Below are 25,196 nucleotides of genomic sequence, written 5' to 3'. Positions count from 1 at the left end.
TGCTATGGATATGTGCGTCACTAAGCGCAGAACACAGCGGTCGCAAGTCTCACTACAAATTGCTCAGAATTGGCTAGTACATGCACTGCAGAAAGTACAGCCACCAGCAGATCAACCAGAAATCAAATATATAGAACGCTACTGTATGCGTAAGTAAGCTCTTTGTATTCTCCTATGGCTATTTTCTAGCCAAGTATCAAAGCACACTACTATGCCAGATGAGATGACACTGAGTTAGTGCCTAATTGAAATCCAACCCCTACTAAATTTTCCCACTTCGGTCTTTGCTATGGATATGTGCGTCACTAAGCGCAGAACACAGCGGTCGCAAGTCTCACTACAAATTGCTCAGAATTGGCTAGTACATGCACTGCAGAAAGTACAGCCACCAGCAGATCAACCAGAAATCAAATATATAGAACGCTACTGTATGCGTAAGTAAGCTCTTTGTATTCTCCTATGGCTATTTTCTAGCCAAGTATCAAAGCACACTACTATGCCAGATGAGATGACACTGAGTTAGTGCCTAATTGAAATCCAACCCCTACTAAATTTTCCCACTTCGGTCTTTGCTATGGATATGTGCGTCACTAAGCGCAGAACACAGCGGTCGCAAGTCTCACTACAAATTGCTCAGAATTGGCTAGTACATGCACTGCAGAAAGTACAGCCACCAGCAGATCAACCAGAAATCAAATATATAGAACGCTACTGTATGCGTAAGTAAGCTCTTTGTATTCTCCTATGGCTATTTTCTAGCCAAGTATCAAAGCACACTACTATGCCAGATGAGATGACACTGAGTTAGTGCCTAATTGAAATCCAACCCCTACTAAATTTTCCCACTTCGGTCTTTGCTATGGATATGTGCGTCACTAAGCGCAGAACACAGCGGTCGCAAGTCTCACTACAAATTGCTCAGAATTGGCTAGTACATGCACTGCAGAAAGTACAGCCACCAGCAGATCAACCAGAAATCAAATATATAGAACGCTACTGTATGCGTAAGTAAGCTCTTTGTATTCTCCTATGGCTATTTTCTAGCCAAGTATCAAAGCACACTACTATGCCAGATGAGATGACACTGAGTTAGTGCCTAATTGAAATCCAACCCCTACTAAATTTTCCCACTTCGGTCTTTGCTATGGATATGTGCGTCACTAAGCGCAGAACACAGCGGTCGCAAGTCTCACTACAAATTGCTCAGAATTGGCTAGTACATGCACTGCAGAAAGTACAGCCACCAGCAGATCAACCAGAAATCAAATATATAGAACGCTACTGTATGCGTAAGTAAGCTCTTTGTATTCTCCTATGGCTATTTTCTAGCCAAGTATCAAAGCACACTACTATGCCAGATGAGATGACACTGAGTTAGTGCCTAATTGAAATCCAACCCCTACTAAATTTTCCCACTTCAGTCTTTGCTATGGATATGTGCGTCACTAAGCGCAGAACACAGCGGTCGCAAGTCTCACTACAAATTGCTCAGAATTGGCTAGTACATGCACTGCAGAAAGTACAGCCACCAGCAGATCAACCAGAAATCAAATATATAGAACGCTACTGTATGCGTAAGTAAGCTCTTTGTATTCTCCTATGGCTATTTTCTAGCCAAGTATCAAAGCACACTACTATGCCAGATGAGATGACACTGAGTTAGTGCCTAATTGAAATCCAACCCCTACTAAATTTTCCCACTTCGGTCTTTGCTATGGATATGTGTGCCACTAAGAGCTAAACACAACGGTAGCAAGTCCCCCTGCTAATTCCTCACAAAATGGTACTAGATGCAAATTAAAATAAAAAAAGTAGAACGTTATTGTAGCCCTAAGAAGGGCTGTTGGGTTCTTTGAGAATCACTCCTGCCTAACAGTAAGCTAATAGAACACCCTAACGCTTTCCCTGACCAGCAGCAGCTCTCTCCCTAGCGGCATCCAGACACAGAATGATCCGAGCAGCGCGGGCAGCGGCTAGTCTATCCCAGGGTCACCTGATCTGGCCAGCCAACCACTGCTATCGACGTGTAAGGGTACCACGTCATGCTGGGTGGAGTGCAGAGTCTCCTGGCTTGTGATTGGCTCTGTTTCTGGCCGCCAAAAAGCAAAACGGCGGGAGCTGCCATTTTCTCGAGCGGGCGAAGTATTCGTCCGAGCAACGAGCAGTTTCGAGTACCCTAATGCTCGACCGAGCATCAAGCTCGGACGAGCATGTTCGCTCATCTCTAGTTGGGAGATATTTTCAGTTACAGTAAATACTGTAACCACCGCAGGAACGCTGCTGAAACCTTTTCAAATGTACAGTACATAGCGGTGTATAGAATGTATGGAGGACAAGAGAGTGTATATATGCAGCCGTGAATTTAGAACACCATTAAGAGAACAGTGCAAATGTGGAGATAGCACTTAAAACAGAACTTTTAATCAGTCAAAGTAATATAAAGAAATCACCCTTATAGATGTATGCAACAGGACATAACCTGACAAATATAAATGTCCACTGACCTCAGACTAACAAGTTTAGTATATCAATAAAAAGTAGTAGACAAAATATTATGATATAGACTTGTACTGTCTCTTTACTGTTCATGATGACCCTGGGAATCTTCAGAGTGCATCAGGGTAAGGGCCCATGCAAGCCCTGGCAGGCTTGCGTTGTGCTCACCGTACCGAGCTCGGGCGCCATAGACAACTGTAATGGACGTATATATATGGACGTATATATATGGACGTAAATTTGCGGCCATATAAACACCCCCATACGTTTTTGTGCGAGTGCCTTAATCTAGTAAAATATTAGTGTAAACAGGTAGAAGGGTGGAAAATAGAGGATACCCAAAACAGGACAGGTGAAAGACACATAAGGACACAGGGGTATAGAGGTATGTATATTATATCAGTCGTTGAAAGGCTAGTATCCTTGAGTGTAAAGAGTCCTAATAAACCCTATGATGTGAATTGTCTCCTATATTGGCAATCCTAAATGGTTGTCACCCGACTGGAACCTGTCCCTTAATGGTGAACTGTCCCTAATATTCTAAATCCTCATGTCTGAAGGGTAATTAATAGCAACAGAGTGTCCAGAAGTAGTAAAGATTCAAAGTGCATAGGCAAAAAGGTGCATGTTTCGCCTGTCAAAACAGGCTCATCAGGGGAAATATATGACCTATAAAAAACAGACACCAAATTTTTAAAACAAAAGTGTTGTGACCACGAGTTTCCTAAGAGATCTAAATATCAATAGAGGGTACTGTTACCCAAATGCCACTGGTAGTCAAGTAGTCTTAACGTTGCTATATATTTTTGCTATGTATTCTGTTGACACCATTAAGAGACGAACAATGGGGCACATTTATTTACCTGGTCCCTGCGTGATCCCCGCTGTGCGTTGTCCGCCATCTGCCGCAATTCATGAAGATCGTGCGCCTGATTTCCTGCATGTGTCGCTTCCCCGATCAGGTCCGCCGGAGTTCACCATCTTCCTCCCGGTGTATGTAAGTGCTTGGCTTACAACACAAATTGATTTGTTAAATCCTGTGCGTATTTCGACGGGCCGCGGGACCCTTAGTAAATAAACTCCAATATGCCTTTTTGTGGAGCTAATGAATCACTCATAGTGCATTTCAGGAGGTACGGAAAGTATTCATACTAGAGATGAGCGAACACACTTGTTCGAGCATTAGCGTACTTGAAACTGCTAGTTGCTCGGACGAGTATTTCGCCAGCTCGAGAAAATGGCATCTCCCGCCGTTGTGATTTTTGGCGGCCAGAAACAGAGCCAATCACAAGCCAGGAGACTCTGCACTCCACCCAGCATGACGTGGTACCCTTACACGTCGATAGCAGTGGTTGGCTGGCCTGATCAGGTGACCCTCTAATAGACTAGCCCCTGCCCGCGCTGCTCGGATCATTCTCTGTCTGGATGCCGTTAGGGAGAGAGCTGCTGCTGGTCAGGGAAAGCGTTAGGGTGTTCTATTAGAATAGTGTTAGGCAGGAGTGATTCTACAAGAACCCAACAGCCCTTCTTAGGGCAACAATAACGTTATATATATTTTTTTTTATTTGCTTGTGGCTGGGCTTGCTGCCATTAGTAGTGCAGCTAGTACCATATTGTGAGGAATTTGCAGGGAGACTTGCGACCGTTGTGTTTAGCTCTTAGTGACACACATATCCACCTTAAACACCGAAGTGGGACAATTTATTAGGGGTTTGATTTGAATTAGGCACAGTCTGCTGATTTTTTTTTTTTACGTTTATTTTTTTTTATAACTCAAAGTAATCTGGCAAAGCAGTGTGCTTTCAGTGTAGGCTACAAAATAGCCATAGGAGAACCCCAACGGCTTACTTAGGCCTACAATAGCGTTATATTTTACTTTTTTTGTTTGCTTGTGGCTGGGCTTGCTGGCACTAGTAGTGCAGCTAGTACCATATTGTGAGGAATTTGCAGGGAGACTTGCGACCGTTGTGTTTAGCTCTTAGTGACACACATATCCACCTCAAACACCGAAGTGGGACAATTTATTATGGGTTTGATTTGAATTAGGCACAGTAGCTGATTTATTTTTTTTTACGTTTATTTACTTTTATAACTCAAAGTCATCAGGCACAGCACAAAATCCAGTTGTGTGCTGTCAGTGTAAGTTAGAAACTAGCCATAGCAATAGGATAGCATTGTTTTGTTTAAAAAAAAAAAAAAATTTACAGTTTACACTTTAATTTTGAAAATGTTTAACCCGAGGGCTAGGGGTAGAGGACGAGGGCGTGGTGGACGTGGGCGTCCAACTACTGCAGGGGTCAGAGGCCGTGGTCCTGGGCGGGGTGAGACACCACCTGCTGATGAGGGAGCAGGGGAATGCCGCATAGCTACACTCCCTAGGTTCATCATGTCTCAAATTACTGGGACTCGTGGTAGAGCACTGTTGAGGCCAGAACAGTGCGAAGAGGTGATGTCGTGGATTGCGGACAATGCTTCTAGCCATTTGTCCACCAGTCAGTCTTCCATGCAGTCCACCCATGTCACCGAAATCAGCACTCCTCCAGCTCCTCCACCTCAGCCCCCTTCACCCCAGTCTGCCCCCTCCCAGGAAAATTTGGCATTTGAACCGGCATACTCTGAGGAACTGTTTTCTGGAACCTTCCCAGAGTCACAAACCACTTGTCCGGTTGCTGCTGAGCTATTTTCCGATGCCCAGGTTGACATTATTGTTGTAGTGGAAGAAGTGTGTAAAGAGGTGTCGGACGATGAGGAGACACGGTTGTCAGACAGTGGTATCATAGTATCATAGTATATAAGGCTGGAAGGAGACGCAAGTCCATAAAGTCCAACCTTTAAGAATAAAATAAATGTTTTATCCCCATAACCCGTGATATTTTTTCTCTCCAGAAAGTCATCCAGGCCTCTCTTGAACATGTACATAGAGTCCGCCATAACAACCTCCTGCGGCAGAGAGTTCCACAGTCTCACTGCTCTTACAGTAAAGAACCTTTGTCTATGGTGATGGTAAAATCGCCTCTCCTCTAGGCATAGAGGATGCCCCCTTGTCCTGGTCACAGGCCGAGGTATAAAAAGATCTTTGGAGAGATCCTTGTACTGTCCGTTCAGGTATTTGTACATTGTAATGAGGTCTCCCCTCAGTCGTCTTTTTTCTAAACTGAATAATCCCAATTTTTTAAATCTGTATTAAAAACTAGAATATGTGTATTCTAGTTCCCCCATTCCCCTAATAATCCTGGTTGCTCTCCTCTGCACCCGTTCCAGCTCTACTATATCCTTTTTATACACTGGTGCCCAAAACTGTACACAATATTCCATGTGTGGTCTGACCAGGGATTTGTATAAGGGCAAAACTATGTCTTTATCATGAGAATCTATTCCTCTCTTGATACATCCCATTATTTTATTTGCTTTAGCAGCAGCTGCCTGGCTCTGGTCACTAAAATTAAGTTTACCATCCACCAATACCCCCAAGTCCTTTTCAGCTTCAGTTTTACTAAGTAATTGACCGTTTAGAACATAATTATACTTTTTGTTTCCATGGCCCAAGTGCATAACTTTACATTTATCTACATTAAACCTCATCAACCATTTCTCTGCCCATCCCTCAAGCTTCCACAAATCCCTCTGTAATGCTAAACTATCGACCTCAGTATTTATTACTTTACACAGCTTAGTATCATCTGCAAATATTGAAACTTGACTGTGTAAACCCACTACAAGGTCATTAATAAAAATATTAAAAAGAAGTGGCCCCAATACTGACCCCTGTGGCACTCCACTGGTAACATCAACCCAATCTGAGAATGTGCCATTAATGACCACCCTCTGTTTTCTATCACTAAGCCAATTACTTACCCAAATACACAGATTTTCCCCTATTCCCAGCAGTCTCATTTTATGTACCAACCTTTTATGTGGCACGGTGTCAAATGCCTTTGAAAAGTCCAAATATACAACATCTACAGCGTCCCCCAGATCCAGTCTTGAACTTACCTCCTCGTAGAAACCAATCAGATTAGTCTGACAGGACCGATCTCTCATAAACCCATGCTGACGCTGGGTTATAAGGTTGTGCACAGTGAGATACTCCAGGATAGCATCTCTAATAAACCCCTCAAATATTTTCCCCACCACAGCAGTTAGACTCACGGGTCTGTAGTTTCCAGGATCACTATTTGATCCTTTTTTGTATATTGGTACCACATTTGCTATGCGCCATTCCTGTGGAACATAACCAGTCCTCAGTGAATCTTCAAATATTAAAAATAACGGTTTGTCTATCACCGTACATAATTCATGCAGAACCCGGGGGTGTATGCCATCTGGCCCAGGTGATTTATCTATCTTAGTGGTTGCGAGGCGGCGCCGTACCTCTTCCTGGGTTAAACTGTTGACATTATAAAAAGAATTTACATTATTCCTCATTGTGTCTTCCACCAGGGGATTTTCCTGGGTAAAGACAGTTGAGAAGGCGACATTCAGTAGATTGGCCCTTTCCTCATCACCTTCCACCATGACCCCCATGTTATTTCTAAGGGGACCCACACTCTCTGTTTTTAGTTTCTTATCATTTATATACTTGAAAAATAATTTGGGATCATTTTTACTCTCCCTGGCAATATTTCTCTCAGTCTCTATTTTTGCGGCCTTTATCTGCTTTTTACAGGATTTATTTTTCTCTCTATAATCCTGTAATGCCTCATTGCTACCTTCACGTTTTAGCACCTTAAATGCTGTATCTTTCTCGCTTATTGCTTTCCTTACAAGACTAGTTAGCCACATAGGGTTTTTCTTGTTCCTTTTATGCTTTTTCCCATAAGGTATGTGTTTCTCACAGGACTTTTTCAGAATATATGAGAAAAAGTCCCATTTTTTGGGGGGGCTTTTATCTTTGAGAACATTATCCCAGTCTATGCCTTTAAGGTCTTCCCTTAGTTGCTGAAAATTTGCCCTCCTGAAGTTTAGAGTGTTGGTTGCCCCTTCACTAACGCTCTTAGTAAAGCGTAATACAAAATCAATGATATTATGATCACTATTCCCCAGGCTCCCCCCAACCTGTAGTTTTGATACCCTATCAGGTCTGTTGGTCAGGATAAGGTCCAGCAGTGCCCCCCCTCTTGTTGGCTCCAGGACTAGTTGCGACAGGTAATTGTCTTTTGTTGTGGTGAAGTTGTTGTCAGGGCAGGAAGTCAGAGGGGGGAGCAGACTGAGGGATCGGAGGATGATGAGGTGACAGACCCAAGCTGGGTTGATAGGCCGGGTGAACACAGTGCTTCTGAGACGGAGGCGAGTCCTCGACGAGAACAGGTTCGAAGAGGCAGTGGTGGGGCCAGACGGAGAGGCAGGGTCAGAGCTGGTGCATCAGCGCCAAATGTTTCACGTAGTCAAGCTCCCATGGCAAGGGCAAGATTTTCAGAAGTCTGGAGGTTCTTTAAAGAAACACCGGATGACCGACGGACTGTGGTTTGCAACCTGTGCCAAACCAGGATCAGTAGGGGTTCCACCACTACTAGCTTAACTACCACCAGTATGCGCAGGCATATGAATGCTAAACACCCCACTCAATGGCACCAAGCCCGTTCACCTCCGGCCGGGCACACCACTGCTCCTTCCCCTGTGTCATCTGCTAGTCAGCCCCCTGCCCAGGACCCCGGCCCAAACACCTCCCGTGCGAAAACCCCATCTTCACCTCCACGATCCTCCACAGCATCCACCAGCGTTCAGCTCTCCATACCCCAGACGCTGGAGCGCAAAAGGAAGTATAGTGCAACCCACCCACACGCCCAAGCCCTCAACGTCCACATCTCCAAACTGCTTAGCCTGGAGATGCTGCCCTATAGGCTGCTAGAGATCGAGAAACCTCATGGCGGCGGCAGCCCCTCGGTATTCGGTCCCCAGCCGCCACTACTTTTCCCGATGTGCCGTCCCAGCCCTGCACAAGCACATGTCAGACAACATCATCCGTGCCCTGACCAACGCTGTTTCTGACAAGGTCCACCTGACCACGGACACGTGGACGAGTGCTGCTGGGCAGGGCCACTATGTATCGCTGATGGCACATTGGGTTAACTTGGTGGAGGCTGGGACCGAGTCTGACCCTGGGGCTGGTCATATACTGCCGACGCCGAGGAGGGCCTACCTCGGTCCAGGTCTCTCAGGCCTACTATGCCTCCTCCTCCTCCGAATTACCATCCGTGGGCATGGCGCCATCAGTCGGTAGCTCTTCACTGTTCAGCGTGTATGTTCAGAGGAAGAGGAGTTGGAGGAGTTGGAGGATGAGGAAATGGAGAGTCAGGCCAGTGAGGGGAGTGAATTCTTGCGCGTTGGTACTCTGGCGCATATGGCAGATTTCATGCTAGGCTGCCTATCCCGTGACCCTTGCGTTCAAAGAATTTATTCCAGCACCGATTACTGGGTATTCACTCTCCTGGACCCACGGTACAAGCGAAATCTTTCCACTCTCATCCCTGGAGAGGAAAGGAGTGTGAGAATGCATGAATACCAGCAGGCCCTGGTGCACAAGCTGAAACAGTATTTCCCTTCTGACAGCGCTAGCGGCAGAGGGTGTACTTCTGCGGGACAAGTAGCGAGGGAGAGTAGGCGAGCAGGCAGCTTGTCCAGCACTGGCAGGGGTACGCTTTACAAGGTCTTTGCCAGTTTTATGTCACTCCAGCAAGACACTGTCACCTGTCCCCAGTCTCGGTATAGTAGGGCTGATCTTTACAGAAAGATGGTGAGGGAGTACGTAGCTGACTAGACCATTGTCCTAAATGATGACACAGCTCCCTACAACTACTGGTTTTCAAAGCTGGACATGTGGCACGAACTGGCGTTGTACGCCTTGGAGGTTCTTGCCTGCCCTACCGCTAGCGTGTTGTCCGAGCGGGTTTTCAGTGCAGGTGGTGAGATCATTACCGATAAGCGTACACGCCTGTCGACTGACAGCGCTGACAGGCTGACGCTTATCAAAATGAATAAAGCCTGGATTTCTCAGGATTTCCATTCTCCACCAGGGGAAGGAAGCTCAACCTGAATAATTTATGCACTCCTCCTCCTCATTTTCCTCTTTCTCCTCCTCTTTGCCACCTACCTGGTCCTCTGTTTTAAACAATTTTTGGGAGTGCCCCATACAGGCACTCAATCTATTTCATTTTTCTGGAGGACCACCTACCTGCTCCTCTGGTTTGAAAACTTTTTTGGACTGCCACATACAGGCACTATCCAAATTAAATTGTCTCCATAGCAGCCTCCACACGTCGTCTTTTTAGCTGCCTCCACACGTTGTCTCCATTGCTACCTCCACACGTCATCGCCATAGCTGCCTCCAAAAGTCGACCATATAGCTGCCTCCATACATCGTCCCCTTAGCAAACGAGCTGTGTCAGGCAGAATTTTGGGTTGCTTTCATGGCTTCCACATCAAACTTGTTAACTTTGTCGCCACCCTGCTGTGTTATCCACAAAATATACTGGCAAACTTTTATCATTTACCGATATTATTTCAGCGCTTCTTGCGCATCTGTTTACATTCCCCTCACCCGCCATAACCCAAACTTATAAGAACACTACTACACTTGATCTTATACAAAAGGTTCTTAGAAGTGCTGTTTGGGGAGTAGCCGAGAGACAGGTGCTTGGATAGGCGAAAGCTCGCCTGGCAGCGGAGCGCCAGCTCCATCCCAAGATCCAACTAACATAGTTTTAACTGCAGCACCTTTAATCTACTACTACTTCACTGCCTCATACATCGTCCCCTTATCAAACGAGCTGTGTCAGGCAGAATTTTCAGGTGTTTCACCAGATACATAGTGGACTTCGGCCCATCTGTCGCCGCCATGCTGGATACCTGAAGTTGCAATCATAGCAGCGCAATATGGATGCCCCATACTGTCGCTCTTAATCATGGAACCATTTCCGAAAAAACTATTAAAAATAGAACCACTATGCTATTCCATTATTCCTAGGTGAAATATTCAAACGACCCGGCCTGCTTTGAAAATTATAATTTTTTCAAAGTAAACGCTTCTGGCCCCCAGGCCCATTTTGGGTGGGCAGGAGCCGAGAGACAGGGGCTTGGACAGGCGAAAGCTCGCCTGGCAGCAGACCGCCAGCTCCATCCCAAGATTAGGCATCCATGCATGCTGCCCCTGCTGTTTCCTGTCCATTTTGCCTCCACGATCATCCACAGCGTCCACCAATGTCTCCATGCACAACTTTCAACTCTCTATACCCCAGACGCTGGAGCACGAGACGATATGCAGCACATCATCCCCTTATCAAACGAGCTGTGTCAGGCAGAATTTTCAGGTGTTTCACCAGATACATAGTGGAACTCGGCCCATCTGTCGCCGCCATGCTGGAGACCTGAAGTTGCAATCATAGCAGAGCAATATGCATGCCCCATACTGTCGCTCTTAATCATGGAAGTCGTCTCCATGGCTGCCTCCACATGTCGTCCCCTTATCAAAAGAGCTGTGTCAGGCTCATTTTTCGGGTGTTTCACCAGATACGTTATGGAACTTGGTCACTATGTCGCCACCATGCTGTGTTATCGACTAAATATACCATCAACCTTGTGTTCACATAGGAAATCATTTCAGCGCTTCTTGCTCACCTTCTTTGGTTCCTCTCTGCCACCCATTGGTTTGAAGCCTGAGTCCATTTAGGGTATGTCGCCATGACACTCTCTAGCCTGCCGCTGCTGCCGCTGCCTCTGCATGCCGTCCCCTATAGTGTCATGGTCAATTATTGCATGTTTTAGATGCTATCTAGCCTCATTCGGTCACTCTGTCATGGCCATGTTGTTGCCCATAATTTTGGCATAATGGTGCGATTAAGCAGCCTCAGAGGCATCCATGCATGCCGCACCTGCTCTTTCCTGTCCATTTCCGTGGTGTTTCCATCCTTTTCTGAGGTTCCCAGGTGTTTGGCCAAGCTTCCCTGTGCAGAGCCTTGATCCCCTTGAAAAATGCTCGAGTCTCCCATTGACTTCAATGGGGCTCGTTATTCGAGACGAGCACTCGAGCATCGGGAAAAGTTCGTCTCGAATAACGAGCACCCGAGCATTTTAGTACTTGCTCATCTCTAATTCAGACCCCTTTACATTTTTCTCTCTCATTGATCTCTCTAAGATCAAAAAAGTTCTTTTTTTGCTCATTCATTTGCACTCTCCATCCCATCTTGACAAAAAAAAATCTTAAATATAGATGTTTTTTCTAATTTGTTAAACAAGAAAAACTGAAATATCCCATGGTCATAAATATTTAGACTCTTCTGAGACATTCATATTTAACACACATTTTTTCCATATCCCTCTGACCCTCCTTGAGATGTTTCTACTCCTTTATTGGAACCCAGCTGTGTTTAATTAAACTGACTGGAATTGAGTAGGAAAGGTGCACACCTGTCTATATAAGACCTCACAGCTCACAGTGCATGTCAAAGCACATGAAAATCATGAGTTTTAAGGAGCTGCCCATTGAGCTCAGAGACATAATTGTGGCAAGGCACTGATCTGTCCAAGGTTACAAAAGAACTTCTGTAGCACTCAAGGTCCCTAAGAGCACTGTGGCCTCCATAATCCTTAAAAGGAAGAAATTTAGGACAACTGCAACTCGACCTAGCCATCCAGCCATGCTAAGCAATTGTGTGAGAAGAGCCGTGCTCCGGTGGCTGCCTGTCCCCGGCCTCCAGGCCGCGTGCTCCCGCTGCTAGTGCGTGCGTGCACGCTCACTTCTCTGAACTGAAAGGGCCATCGTCCTTCCCATTGGCGCTGGTCCCTTCTGGGTTTCCTATATAACCCGGCGGCTCCCTTCACTCCTGGTCGGATCTTCAAGTCTTCCCACTGAAGTGAAAGCCTCCTGTGTGTATTCCGAGGTCCTGTGCATTTCCAGATGCATGCTGTGGTCCGTATCCTGTGGTCCGTGTCCGTTGGTCCAGAGGGTCAACAGACTCTTCACTCAGAGATCCTGTGCGTGACAGTAAGATCCAGCCATGGACCCTTCCAAGGCCATGGACTCCACCAAGGTCGTGAATTCTGTTTAAGCCATGGACTATGCTAAGTATCCACATTTGGGAGAGTCTCTGGCTCTCCCAGAAGCTGCTCCAGAGTCTCCGGCTCTCCCAGAAGCCGCTCCAAAGTCTCCGGCTCTCCTAGAAGCCACTCCAGAGTCTCTGGCTCTCCCAGGAGCTGCTCCAAAGTCTCTGGCTCTCCCAGAAGCCGCTCCAGAGTCTCCGGCTCTCCCAGAAGCCACTCCAGAGTCTCCGGTTCTCCCAGAAGCAGCTCCAGAGTCTCTGGTTCTCCCTGACGCCCCTCCAGAGTCTCCGGCTCTCCCAGAAGCCGCTCCAGAGTCTCCGGCTCTCCTAGAATTCACTCCAGAGTCTCTGGCTCTCCCAGGAGCTGCTCCAAAGTCTCTGGCTCTCCCAGAAGCCGATCCAGAGTCTCCGGCTCTCCCAGAAGCCACTCCAGAGTCTCCGGCTCTCCCAGAAGCAGCTCCAGAGTCTCTGGTTCTCCCTGACGCTGCTACAGAGTCTCCAGCTCTCCCAGAAGCCGCTCCAGAGTCTCTGGCTCTCCCAGAAGCCGCTCTAGAGTCTCTGGCTCTCCCAGAAGCCGCTCCAAAGTCTCCACCTCTCCCAGAAGCTGCTCCAGAGACTCTGGCTCTCCCAGAAGCCTCTGGAGAGGTATGAGATGCTTAATACATAGAGATGAGCGAGCACTAAAATGCTCGGGTACTCGTTATTCGAGACGAACTTTTCCCGATGCTCGAGTGCTTGTCTCGAATAACGAGCCCCATTGAAGTCAATGGGAGACTCGAGCATTTTTCAAGGGGACCAAGGCTCTGCACAGGGAAGCTTGGCCAAACACCTGGGAACCTCAGAAAAGGATGGAAACACCACGGAAATGGACAGGAAACAGCAGGGGCAGCATGCATGGATGCCTCTGAGGTTGCTTAATCGCACCATTATGCCAAAATTATGGGCAACAACATGGCCATGACAGAGTGACCGAATGAGGCTAGATAGCATCTAAAACATCCAATAATTGACCCTGACACTATAGGGGACGGCATGCAGAGGCAGCGGCAGCAGTGGCAGGCTAGAGAGTGTCATGGCGACATACCCTAAATGGACTCAGGCTTCACCAAAGGAGGTGAAATGATTTCCTATGTGAACAAAAGGTTGACGGTATATTTAGTCGATAACACAGCATGGTGGCGACAAAGTGACCAAGTTCCATAACGTATGTGGTGAAACACCCGAAAAATGAGCCTGACACAGCTCTTTTGATAAGGGGACGACATGTGGAGGCAGCCATGGAGACGACTTCCATGATTAAGAGCGACAGTATGGGGCATTCATATTGCGCTGCTATGATTGCAACTTCAGGTCTCCAGCATGGCGGCGACAGATGGGCCGAGTTCCACTATGTATCTGGTGAAACACCTGAAAATTCTGCCTGACACAGCTCGTTTGATAAGGGGATGATGTGCTGCATATCCTCTCGTGCTCCAGCGTCTGGGGTATAGAGAGTTAAAATGAGACATTGGTGGACGCTGTGGAGGATCGTGGAGGCAAAATGGACAGGAAACAGCAGGGGCAGCATGCATGGATGCCTCTGAGGCTGCCTAATCTTGGGATGGAGCTGGCGGTCCACTGCCAGGCGAGATTTCGCCTGTCCAAGCCCCTGTCTCTCGGCTCCTCCCCACCCAAAATGGGCCTGGGGGCCAGAAGCGTTTACTTTGAAAAAATTATAATTTTCAAAGCAGACGGGGTCGTTTGAATATTTCACCTAGGAATAATGGAATAGCATAGTGGTTCTATTTTTAATTGTTTTTACGGAAATGGTTCCATGATTAAGAGCGACAGTATGGGGCATCCATATTGCGCTGCTATGATTGCAACTTCAGGTCTCCAGCATGGCGGCGACAGATGGGCCGAGTTCCACTATGTATCTGGTGAAACACCTGAAAATTATGCCTGACACAGCTCGTTTGATAAGGGGACGATGTATGGAGGCAGTGAACTAGTAGTAGATTAAAGGTGCTGCAGTTAAAACTATGTTAGTTGGATCTTGAGATGGAGCTGGCGCTCCGCTGCCAGGCGAGCTTTCGCCAATCCAAGCCCCTGTCTCTAGGCTACTCCCCAAACAGCACTTCTAAGAACCTTTTGTATAAGATCAAGTGTAGTAGCGTTCTTATAAGTTTAGGATATGGCGGGTGAGGGGAATGTAAACAGATGCGCAAGAAGCGCTGAAATAATATTGGTAAATGATAAAAGTTTGCCAGTATATTTTGTGGATTACACAGCAGGGTGGCGACAAAGTTAACAAGTTTGATGTGGAAGCCATGAAAACAACCCAAAATTCTGCCCGACACAGCTCGTTTGATAAGGGGACGATGTATGGAGGCAGTGAACTAGTAGTAGATTAAGGGTGCTGCAGTTAAAACTATGTTAGTTGGATCTTGAGATGGAGCTGGTGCTCCTCTGCCAGGCGAGCTTTCGCCAATCCAAGCCCCTGTCTCTAGGCTACTCCCCAAACAGCACTTCTAAGAACCTTTTGTATAAGATCAAGTGTAGTAGCGTTCTTATAAGTTTGGGATATGGCGGGTGAGGGGAATGTAAACAGATGCGCAAGAAGCGCTGAAATAATATCGGTAAATGATAAAAGTTTGCCAGTATATTTTGTGGATTACACAGCAGGGTGGCGACAAAGTTAACAAGTTTGATGTGGAAGCCATGAAAACAACCCAAAATTCTGCCCGACACAGCTCGTTTGATAAGGGGACGATGTATGGAGGCAGTGAACTAGTAGTAGATTAAAGGTGCTGCAGTTAAAACTATGTTAGTTGGATCTTGAGATGGAGCTGCCGCTCCGCTGCCAGGCGAGCTTTCGCCAATCCAAGCCCCTGTCTCTAGGCTACTCTCCAAACAGCACTTCTAAGAACCTTTTGTATAAGATCAAGTGTAGTAGCGTTCTTATAAGTTTGGGATATGGCGGGTGAGGGGAATGTAAACAGATGCGCAAGAAGCGCTGAAATAATATCGGTAAATGATAAAAGTTTGCCAGTATATTTTGTGGATTACACAGCAGGGTGGCGACAAAGTTAACAAGTTTGATGTGGAATCCATGAAAACAACCCAAAATTCTGCCTGACACAGTTCGTTTGATAAGGAGACAATGTATGGAGGCAGCTATATGGACGACTTTTGGAGGCAGCTATGGCGATGACGTGTGGAGGTAGCAATGGAGACAACGTGTGGAGCCAGCTAAAAAGACGACATGTGGAGGCTGCTATGGAGACAATTTAATTTGGATAGTGCCTGTATGTGGCAGTCCAAAAAAGTTTTCAAACCAGAGGAGCAGGTAGGTGGTGCTCCAGAAAAATTAAATAAATTGAGTGCCTGTATGTGGCAGTCCAAAAAAGTTTTCAAACCAGAGGAGCAGGTAGGTGGTCCTCCAGAAAAATTAAATAGATTGAGTGCCTGTATGTGGCACTCCCAAAAATTGCTTAAAACAGAGGACCGGGTAGGTGGCCCTCCAGAAAAATTAAATACATAGAGTACTATAGCTAGAGCCAGTTGGCCCTGGCAAAAAATAGCCAGTGTCCTATGCTTTAGTGTACAAAGAGGAGGAGAAGGAGGACAATGAGGAGGAGGAGTGCATACATTATTCAGGTTGAGCTTCTTTCACCTGTTGGAGAATGAAAATCCGGAGAAATCCAGGCTTTATTCATCTTGATAAGCGTCAGCCTGTCAGCGCTGTCAGTCGACAGGCGTGTACGCTTATCGGTGATGATGCCACCAGCTGCACTGAAAACCCGCTCGGACAACACGCTAGCGGCAGAGCAGGCAAGAACCTCCAAGGCGTACAGCGCCAGTTCGTGCCACATGTCCAGCTTTGAAACCCAGTAGTTGTAGGGAGCTGTGTGATCATTTAGGACGATGGTATGGTCAGCTACGTACTCCCTCACCATCTTTCTGTAAAGATCAGCCCTACTCTGCCGAGACTGGGGACAGGTAACAGTGTCTTGCTGGGGTGACATAAAACTGGCAAAGGCCTTGTAAAGCGTACCCCTGCCAGTGCTGGACAAGCTGCCTGCTCGCCTACTCTCCCTCGCTACTTGTCCCGCAGAAGTACGCCCTCTGCCGCTAGCGCTGTCAGAAGGGAAATACTGTTTCAGCTTGTGCACCAGGGCCTGCTGGTATTCATGCATTCTCACACTCCTTTCCTCTCCAGGGATGAGAGTGGAAAGATTTTGCTTGTACCGTGGGTCCAGGAGAGTGAATACCCAGTAATCGGTGCTGGAATAAATTCTTTGAATGCGAGGGTCACGGGATAGGCAGCCTAGCATGAAATTTGCCATATGCGCCAGAGTCCCAACGCGCAAAAATTCACTCCCTTCACTGGCCTGCCTGCCCATTTCCTCCTCCTCCAACTCCTCTTCTTCTGCCCATACACGCTGAACAGTGAAGGACTGAACAATGGTCCCCTCTTCTGTCTCGCCAACATTCTCCTCCTCTTCCTCCTCATCCTCCTCCACCTCCTCCGATATGCGCTGAGAAACAGACCTAAGGGTGCTTTGGCTATCAACAAGGGAATCTTCTTCCCCCGTCTCTTGTGACGAGCGCAAAGCTTCCGACTTCATGCTGACCAGAGAGTTTTTCAACAGGCCAAGCAGCGGGATGGTGAGGCTGATGATGGCGGCATCGCCACTGACCATCTGTGTTGACTCCTCAAAGTTACTCAGCACCTGACAGATATCAGACATCCACGTCCACTCCTCATTGTAGACTTGAGGAAGCTGACTGACCTGACTACCAGTTCTGGTGGAAGTTGACATTTGGCAGTCTACAATCGCTCTGCGCTGCTGGTAAACTCTGGATAACATGGTTAATGTTGAATTCCACCTCGTGGGCACGTCGCACAACAGTCGGTGAGCGGGCAGTTGGAGGCGGCGCTGCGCTGCCCTGAGAGTGGCAGCATCTGTGCTGGACTTCCTGAAATGTGCACAGATGCGGCGCACCTTCGTGAGCAAATCAGACAGATTGGGGTATGTCTTGAGGAAACGCTGAACTATGAGATTTAACACATGGGCCAGGCATGGCACATGTGTCAGTCTGCCGAGTTGCAGAGCCGCCACCAGGTTACGGCCGTTGTCACACGGCTTGGCTTTAGGTTCAGCGGTGCCAGCCACAGATCAGTCTGCGCCGTGATGCCCTGTAATAGCTCTTGGGCGGTGTGCCTTTTATCGCCTAGGCTCAGCAGTTTGAGCACCGCCTGCTGTCGCTTAGCGATGGCACTGCTGCTGTGCCTAGAGCTACCGACTGATGGCGCCATGCCCACGGATGGTAATTCGGAGGAGGAGGAGGCATAGTAGGCCTTTGAGACCTGGACCGAGGTAGGCCCCGCAATCCTCGGCGTTGGCAGTATATGAGCAGCCCCAGGGTCAGACTCGGTCCCAGCCTCCAGCAAGTTAACCCAATGTGCCGTCAGCGATATATAGTGGCCCTGCCCGGCAGCACTCGTCCACGTGTCCGTGGTCAGGTGGACCTTGTCAGAAACGGCGTTGGTCAGGGCACGGATGATGTTCTCTGACACGTGCTTGTGCAGGGCTGGGACGGCACATCAGGAAAAGTAGTGGCGGCTGGGGACCGAATACCGAGGGGCGGCCGCCGCTATGAGGTTTCGAAAGGCCTCGGTCTCTGCCAGCCTATAGGGCAGCATCTCCAGGCTAAGCAACTTGGAGATGTGGACGTTGAGGGCTTGGGCGTGTGGGTGGGTTGCACTATACTTCCTTTTGCGCTCCAGCGTCTGGGGTATGGAGAGCTGAACGCTGGTGGATGCTGTGGAGGATCGTGGAGGCGAAGATGGGGTTTTCGCGCGGGAGGTGTTTGGGCCGTGGTCCTGGGCAGGGGGCTGACTAGCAGATGACACAGGGGAAGGAGCAGTGGCGTGCCCGGCCGGAGGTGAACGGGCTTGGTGCCATTGAGTGGGGTGTTTAGCATTCAGATGCCTGCGCATACTGGTGGTAGTTAAGCTAGTAGTGGTGGAACCCCTGCTGATCCTGGTTTGGCAAAGGTTGCACACCACAGTCCGTCGGTCATCCGGTGTTTCTTTAAAGAACCTCCAGACTTCTGAAAATCTAGCCCTCGCCACGGGAGCTTGACTACAGGCAACATTTGGCGCTGATGCACCAGCTCTGGCCCTGCCTCTACATCTGGCCCCACCACTGCCTCTTCCAACCTGTTCTGCTATAGGACTCGCCTCCGTCTCAGAAGCACTGTGTTCACCAGCTTGGGTCTGTCACCTCAAAATCCTCCGATCCCTCAGTCTGCTCCCCCCTTGGACTTCCTGCCCTGACAACAACTTCACCACTGTCTCCTCATCGTCCGACACCTCTTTACACACTTCTTCCACTACGTCAATAATGTCATCATCACCCACAGACTGCGACTGGTGGAAAACCTGGGCATCGGAAAATTGCTCAGCAGCAACCGGACAAGTGGTTTGTGACTGTGGGAAGGGTCCAGAAAACAGTTCCTCAGAGTATGCCGGTTCAAATGCCAAATTTTGCTGGGAGGGGGCAGACTGGGCGGAAGGAGGCTGAGGTGGAGGAGCCGGAGGAGTGCTGATTTCGGTGACATGGGTGGACTGCGTGGAAGACTGACTGGTGGACAAATGGCTAGAAGCATTGTCCGCAATCCACGACATCACCTCTTCGCACTGTTCTGGCCTCAACAGTGCTCTACCACGAGTCCCAGTAACTTGAGACATGATGAACCTAGGGAGTGTAGCTCTGCGGCGTTCCCCTGCTCCCTCATCAGCAGGTGGTGTCTCACCCCGCCCAGGACCACGGCCTCTGACCCCTGCAGTAGTTGGACGTCCACGCCCTCGTCCTCTACCCCTAGCCCTCGGGTTAAACATTTTCCAAATTAAAGTGTAAACTTTTATTATTTTTTTTTTTTGTGTTTATTTTTTTTTTTATTTTTATTTTTTTTTTAACAAAACGATGCTATCCTATTGCTATGGCTCGTTTCTCACCTACACTGACAGCACACAACTGGATTTTGTGCTGTGCCTGATGAGTTTGAGCTATAAAATGAAATAAAGGTAAAAAAAAAAAAAAATAAAATCAGCAGACTCTGCCTAATTCTAATCAAACCCCTAATAAATTGTCCCACTTCGGTGTTTGAGGTGGATATGCGTGTCACTAAGAGCTAAACACAACGGTCGCAGGTCTCCCAGCAAATTCCTCACAATATGGTACTAGCTGCACTACTAATGCCAGCAAGCCCAGCCACAAGAAAACCAAAAAAAGGAAAATATAACGCTATTGTAGGCCTAAGTAAGCCGTTGGGGTTCTCCTATGGCTATTTTGTAGCCGACACTGAAAGCACACTGCTTTGCAAGATGAGTTTGAGCTATAAAATGAAATAAAGGTAAAAAAAAAAAAAAATCAGCAGACTCTGCCTAATTCTAATCAAACCCCTAATAAATTGTCCCACTTCGGTGTTTGAGGTGGATATGCGTGTCACTAAGAGCTAAACACAACGGTCGCAGGTCTCCCAGCAAATTCCTCACAATATGGTACTAGCTGCACTACTAATGCCAGCAAGCCCAGCCACAAGCAAACCAAAAAAAGGAAAATATAACGCTATTGTAGGCCTAAGTAAGCCGTTGGGGTTCTCCTATGGCTATTTTGTAGCCGACACTGAAAGCACACTGCTTTGCAAGATGAGTTTGAGCTATAAAATGAAATAAAGGTAAAAAAAAAAAAAAATCAGCAGACTCTGCCTAATTCTAATCAAACCCCTAATAAATTGTCCCACTTCGGTGTTTGAGGTGGATATGCGTGTCACTAAGAGCTAAACACAACGGTCGCAGGTCTCCCAGCAAATTCCTCACAATATGGTACTAGCTGCACTACTAATGCCAGCAAGCCCAGCCACAAGCAAACCAAAAAAAGGAAAATATAACGCTATTGTAGGCCTAAGTAAGCCGTTGGGGTTCTCCTATGGCTATTTTGTAGCCGACACTGAAAGCACACTGCTTTGCAAGATGAGTTTGAGCTATAAAATGAAATAAAGGTAAAAATAAATAAATAAATCAGCAGACTCTGCCTAATTCTAATCAAACCCCTAATAAATTGTCCCACTTTGGTGTTTGAGGTGGATATGTGTGTCACTAAGAGCTAAACACAACGGTAGCAAGTCCCCCTGCAAATTCCTTACAATATGGTACTAGCTGCACTACTAGTGCCAGCAAGCCCAGCCACAAGCAAATAAAAAAAAAATGTATAACGTTATTGTAGCCCTAAGAAGGGCTGTTGGGTTCTTGTAGAATCACTCCTGCCTAACACTATTCTAATAGAACACCCTAACGCTTTCCCTGACCAGCAGCAGCTCTCTCCCTAGCGGCATCCAGACACAGAATGATCCGAGCAGCGCGGGCAGGGGCTAGTCTATTCCAGGGTCACCTGATCTGGCCAGCCAACCACTGCTATCGACGTGTAAGGGTACCACGTCATGCTGGGTGGAGTGCAGAGTCTCCTGGCTTGTGATTGGCTCTGTTTCTGGCCGCCAAAATGCAAAACGGCGGGAGATGCCATTTTCTCGAGCGGGCGAAGTAGTCGTCCGAGCAACGAGCAGTTTCGAGTACGCTAATGCTCGAACGAGCATCAAGCTCGGACGAGTATGTTCGCTCATCTCTATTAATACAATCTCATACCTCCAAACTTTTGTTAGAGGAAATTTTTATGTCATAAGCCACATCCCTTACCTGACCCCTTACTCATAGCCCTAGTATTCCCTCATAGTATAATACCCACCCTTATGGCCCTACACTGTGTAACAACCCTTATTGTGGCCCCCACAAATACAATGCCCCCTTACTGTGATACCCCATTATATATAACCCTTTCACATTGTGGCTCCATCCTGCTGCTCCTCACATTGTAGCCCTCCTCCTCCTTCTCAAAGTGTGCCCCCTCCTCCTCACATAGTGCCCCACTCCCATTCTTCTCCTGTTTTTGCCCCATCTTCCTCCTTACATTGATTCACTGAAAGACTGTTAAGAGACTGTGGCTGCTTTGTACAAGTTAACTTTTATTCTCAGCTGCCTTACAGCCTATGTGTGCAGTATAGTGTCTTTCTAACACCCAGATAAAAAGCTCACATGTTGCCCAGGGCTAATTATTACCAGACTGACTGTGTGTCCTGGCCGTAGCTATGTGATAATAGATAGGGCATACTGTATTGCTGCTAGGTTGTACTGCTGAAATCTTTAGGATCTAGAGTACTGTCCGACTAGCTGACCCTCTTCACTGATACTAGTGCTAGATACCAGAATAGATAGCTTGTTCACACTGATTTAATAATATACTCTTCCGCTGATGACTGATAAAACCCTTCACATTTCAAGTAACAACTCTCATCAGGGGTCATGTCAAATCTGCAGGATGATGCTAGATATAGGCTTCAGCAGCTTGAGCTCTCACTACTGCACTGAAAAATGCTGAGTATTTAAATTCCACTGTGACTATAGGTTACTATGCCTGATGGCTATTGTGGTGTAGGTACAGTGTCTATTGGCTACTAGGGACAGGCACTGTGACTAATGGCTGCTGGTGTGACTATTTGCTATAGCAGGGCTGGTGCTGTGACTAAAGGCAATGTGAAATGTAAAACTAAAGGGGCATTGTTACTATACTGGTTACTGGGAAGGGAATGTTACTATATTTTTTTACTTTTGGGACATAATAACAATCTCCGGGGAACAAAAGAACAATATTAAGTTTTTGAGAAGAAGATAGAGGAGATGATGAAGATGGAGTGAAGAACCTAAAATTTTTGTGTTGCTAATCTACAGAGTGAAAGAAGCTGAAATGGCAGCTAGGTAGAAGAAGATGAAAGAGACTCCTTTGATCAGATCTTATTGAATTTATAGTAGGTGCGGGCATTACACATGAGCTCACAATTCTGCACTCAGTACTCAATATTTTTTACACATAGTTTTGTTCTATATTTATGTACTTAGCTAGGATTCGGAAGTGTATTTATGTACTGAGTTTGGTTTTGGTGTTGCATTTATTTACCGAACTGGGTTCTAAATCTATTGACAAGGTCAGCAAAAAATAATGGCCTCTATCGCTAACGTCACAGACAGAAAAGCACCTCTTGGCACAAACCGGAGGCATCTGTATTCACTATACATTTGTGATCTAGATGCAGGTACATTCACATTGCCTGCATCATCATGGCATCCAACTCTATCCTTGCCCAGGGGATGGATCCCTAGATCAAACCCTACAGGGTTAATGACTGTGTACCATACATATAATTCTAGGTATTCATAGATGTTACATTCCAACAGTCCATTTGTATTGCGAGTAGGATGGAACACTAGCGCATGGGCAGACAACTCCCATAGAGCCATAGGGTCTGTAGCGCTGTCTCCACCGAAATCCACCAGCTTCTCACCACAATCGTTAATGGATCTATTTGCTAATTAGGGGTTATCTCTATTGCACATACAGTACAATATCAGGCCAGCTGCAGATGAATGTGTACAGCCTGATTCTGTACCTCGACCTTGGCTGCCACCATGGACAAGTCACGCCTGTGGAACAACCTGGTGGTACCACGCCGCAGCAAGACCAACCTGCTTTGCGGCGGGCTCTGGTGAAGACTGGGTGGCACTTAGATTCCTGTCCCAGGTGTCGGCTTGTGTCATTGACCGCTGTGGTCCAGAAGGTTCTCTGACCCCGAGCCCTGACAGTAAGATCCGGCTAAGGACCCCACCAAGGTTCCATTATCTAGACTGGCTGATCTTACCACCGTTGTGGTCCAGCAGTCTCATCAGATTGCTGCGCAAGGAGAACAGCTAGGCCGAATCACGGTCATGCTCCAGCAGCTGCTTGCCATTCAGCATCAGCGTCACATTCCTGCAACTGCTCCTGCGACTTCTGCTACCCCGGGTTGTCTTCCTGCTGCTGAACCTAGCCTACAACTGTCTATGTCTGATAAGTTTGATGGGGTCCCCAAGCTGTGCAGGGGCTTTATGCTCCCTGCACATTGAACTCATGCCGTCTCAATTTGTCACGGAATGACCCAAGGTAGCATTTATCATCAGTCCCCTCTCCAGGAAGGCCCTGGCTTGGGCAACCGCTCTTTGGGACAGAGATGCTCCGATCACGGCTACTCACACAGCATTCCTGGCGGAATTACGGTCCCTGTTTGGAGAACCTTCATGGGCCTCCTCTGCTAAGACTGCTTTGCTGAATCTGCGCCAAGGCGACTCATCAGTGAGAGAATATGCAGTTCAGTTCCGCATCCTGGCCTCAGAACTTTCCTGGAATAATGCATCCCTGACTGCCACCAAGAAAGGACTTTCAGCTCCAGTCAAGTCCATCCTGCTGAGAAGAATATCAAGGCTGATGCCCTTTCCTATGCCTCTGATGTCATAGGAGAGAAACCAGCTCCTTGGCACATTATTACTCCTGAACAACTGGTTGTGGCTGCTCCAATGGGTCTTCGTCAACTACCTCCTGGCAAGACCTATGTCAGACCAAAATTCTAATTTGAGGACATTGCTCACGAGTGGCTGGGCACCCTGGGGTGCAGCGTTCTGTCGCCCTTATGTCCCGATTCTACTAGTGGCCAAAACTGGTCAAGGATGTTCGGGACTCTGTGGCTTCCTGCGCTTCCTGTGCCCAGAATAAGCCGTTGCGTCTCAAGCCTGCTGGTCTCCTTCTGCCATTTCTGATACCGAGCTTACCATGGTCTCACGTGGCTATGGACTTCATCACGGATCTTTCACCTTCTTCAGGCAATATCGTCATCTGGGTGGTAACAGACTGTGTTTCCAAAATGTCCCATTTTTTCCCTCTTCCTGCCATCTTCTCCACGTCTTGACAGCCTCTTCTTCCACCACATCTTCCGGCTCCATGGACTTCCCCAGCACATTGTTTCTGATGAAGACCGAGGCTTCTTAGATTCTGGTTTGTCGTCTTATGTCATCGGCCCTGGTGGTCCAGGGGGTTCACTGACCCTGATCCTTGACACTGTGGAAACTAATCTGTTTGATTGTCCGATCCCACTGACTGCACATATTGAACAGGATATGAGTACTTCATCATAGTGAAATATGTCTGCTGACAGATATGCAGCGCCGGTAGGGCAGAATACAGGGCATCCTTGCATCTTGTCAGAAAACCACACACAAGGCTGCTTTCATTGACAGCTCCCTTGAAGGATCTTTCCCTAGGGAAAATTGGGTGTGAATTTGAGCTTGTTATATCTAGCTTGTTATATCTGAGCTTTGCTATATCTAGTGCTATTGCTTTGTTTGGTATTTTGTGTATCTGACTCAAGCTACTTGTTATCGACCATTCTATTGCTATGCAATTTTGTACCTTTGTCGCCATCTTGGTTTTGACCTGGTTCTATCGGACTCCACTTGTCTGTCTTTATCTGTGTGTCCATTGTCAAATTTCTCCCATTTTGTAACTGGATTGACTCTTTTCTGTGTACTATTGTGAAAACTGGTCTATCTCTGATTTCCTGTTACCTGTCCGCTCCACCATCCAGCAGTTGCCAGACTAAGTACGTTGTTTCCGTGTCACCTTGCAGGGTCACTTAGGGCCCATTAGTTATGTTCCTGAGAGCATGTTCTCCCTTGTCAGGGCTGTTTTGTCTTCTGTA

General features: G+C 47.3%; 1 long non-coding RNA gene across 1 annotated transcript in view; it reads right to left on the bottom strand.

Moving 5' to 3' along the window:
• The window catches only part of LOC140078021 (uncharacterized), a 55,589-nt gene that overhangs the window by 27,093 nt on the left and 3,300 nt on the right, over positions 1-25,196 (bottom strand). The window lies entirely within an intron of this gene.

The sequence above is a fragment of the Engystomops pustulosus genome, chromosome 9 (assembly GCF_040894005.1).
Source record: "Engystomops pustulosus chromosome 9, aEngPut4.maternal, whole genome shotgun sequence".
NCBI lineage: Eukaryota > Metazoa > Chordata > Amphibia > Anura > Leptodactylidae > Engystomops > Engystomops pustulosus.
Note: the sequence above shows the minus strand (reverse complement) of the source record. Positions and strands in the feature narration are given on the sequence as shown.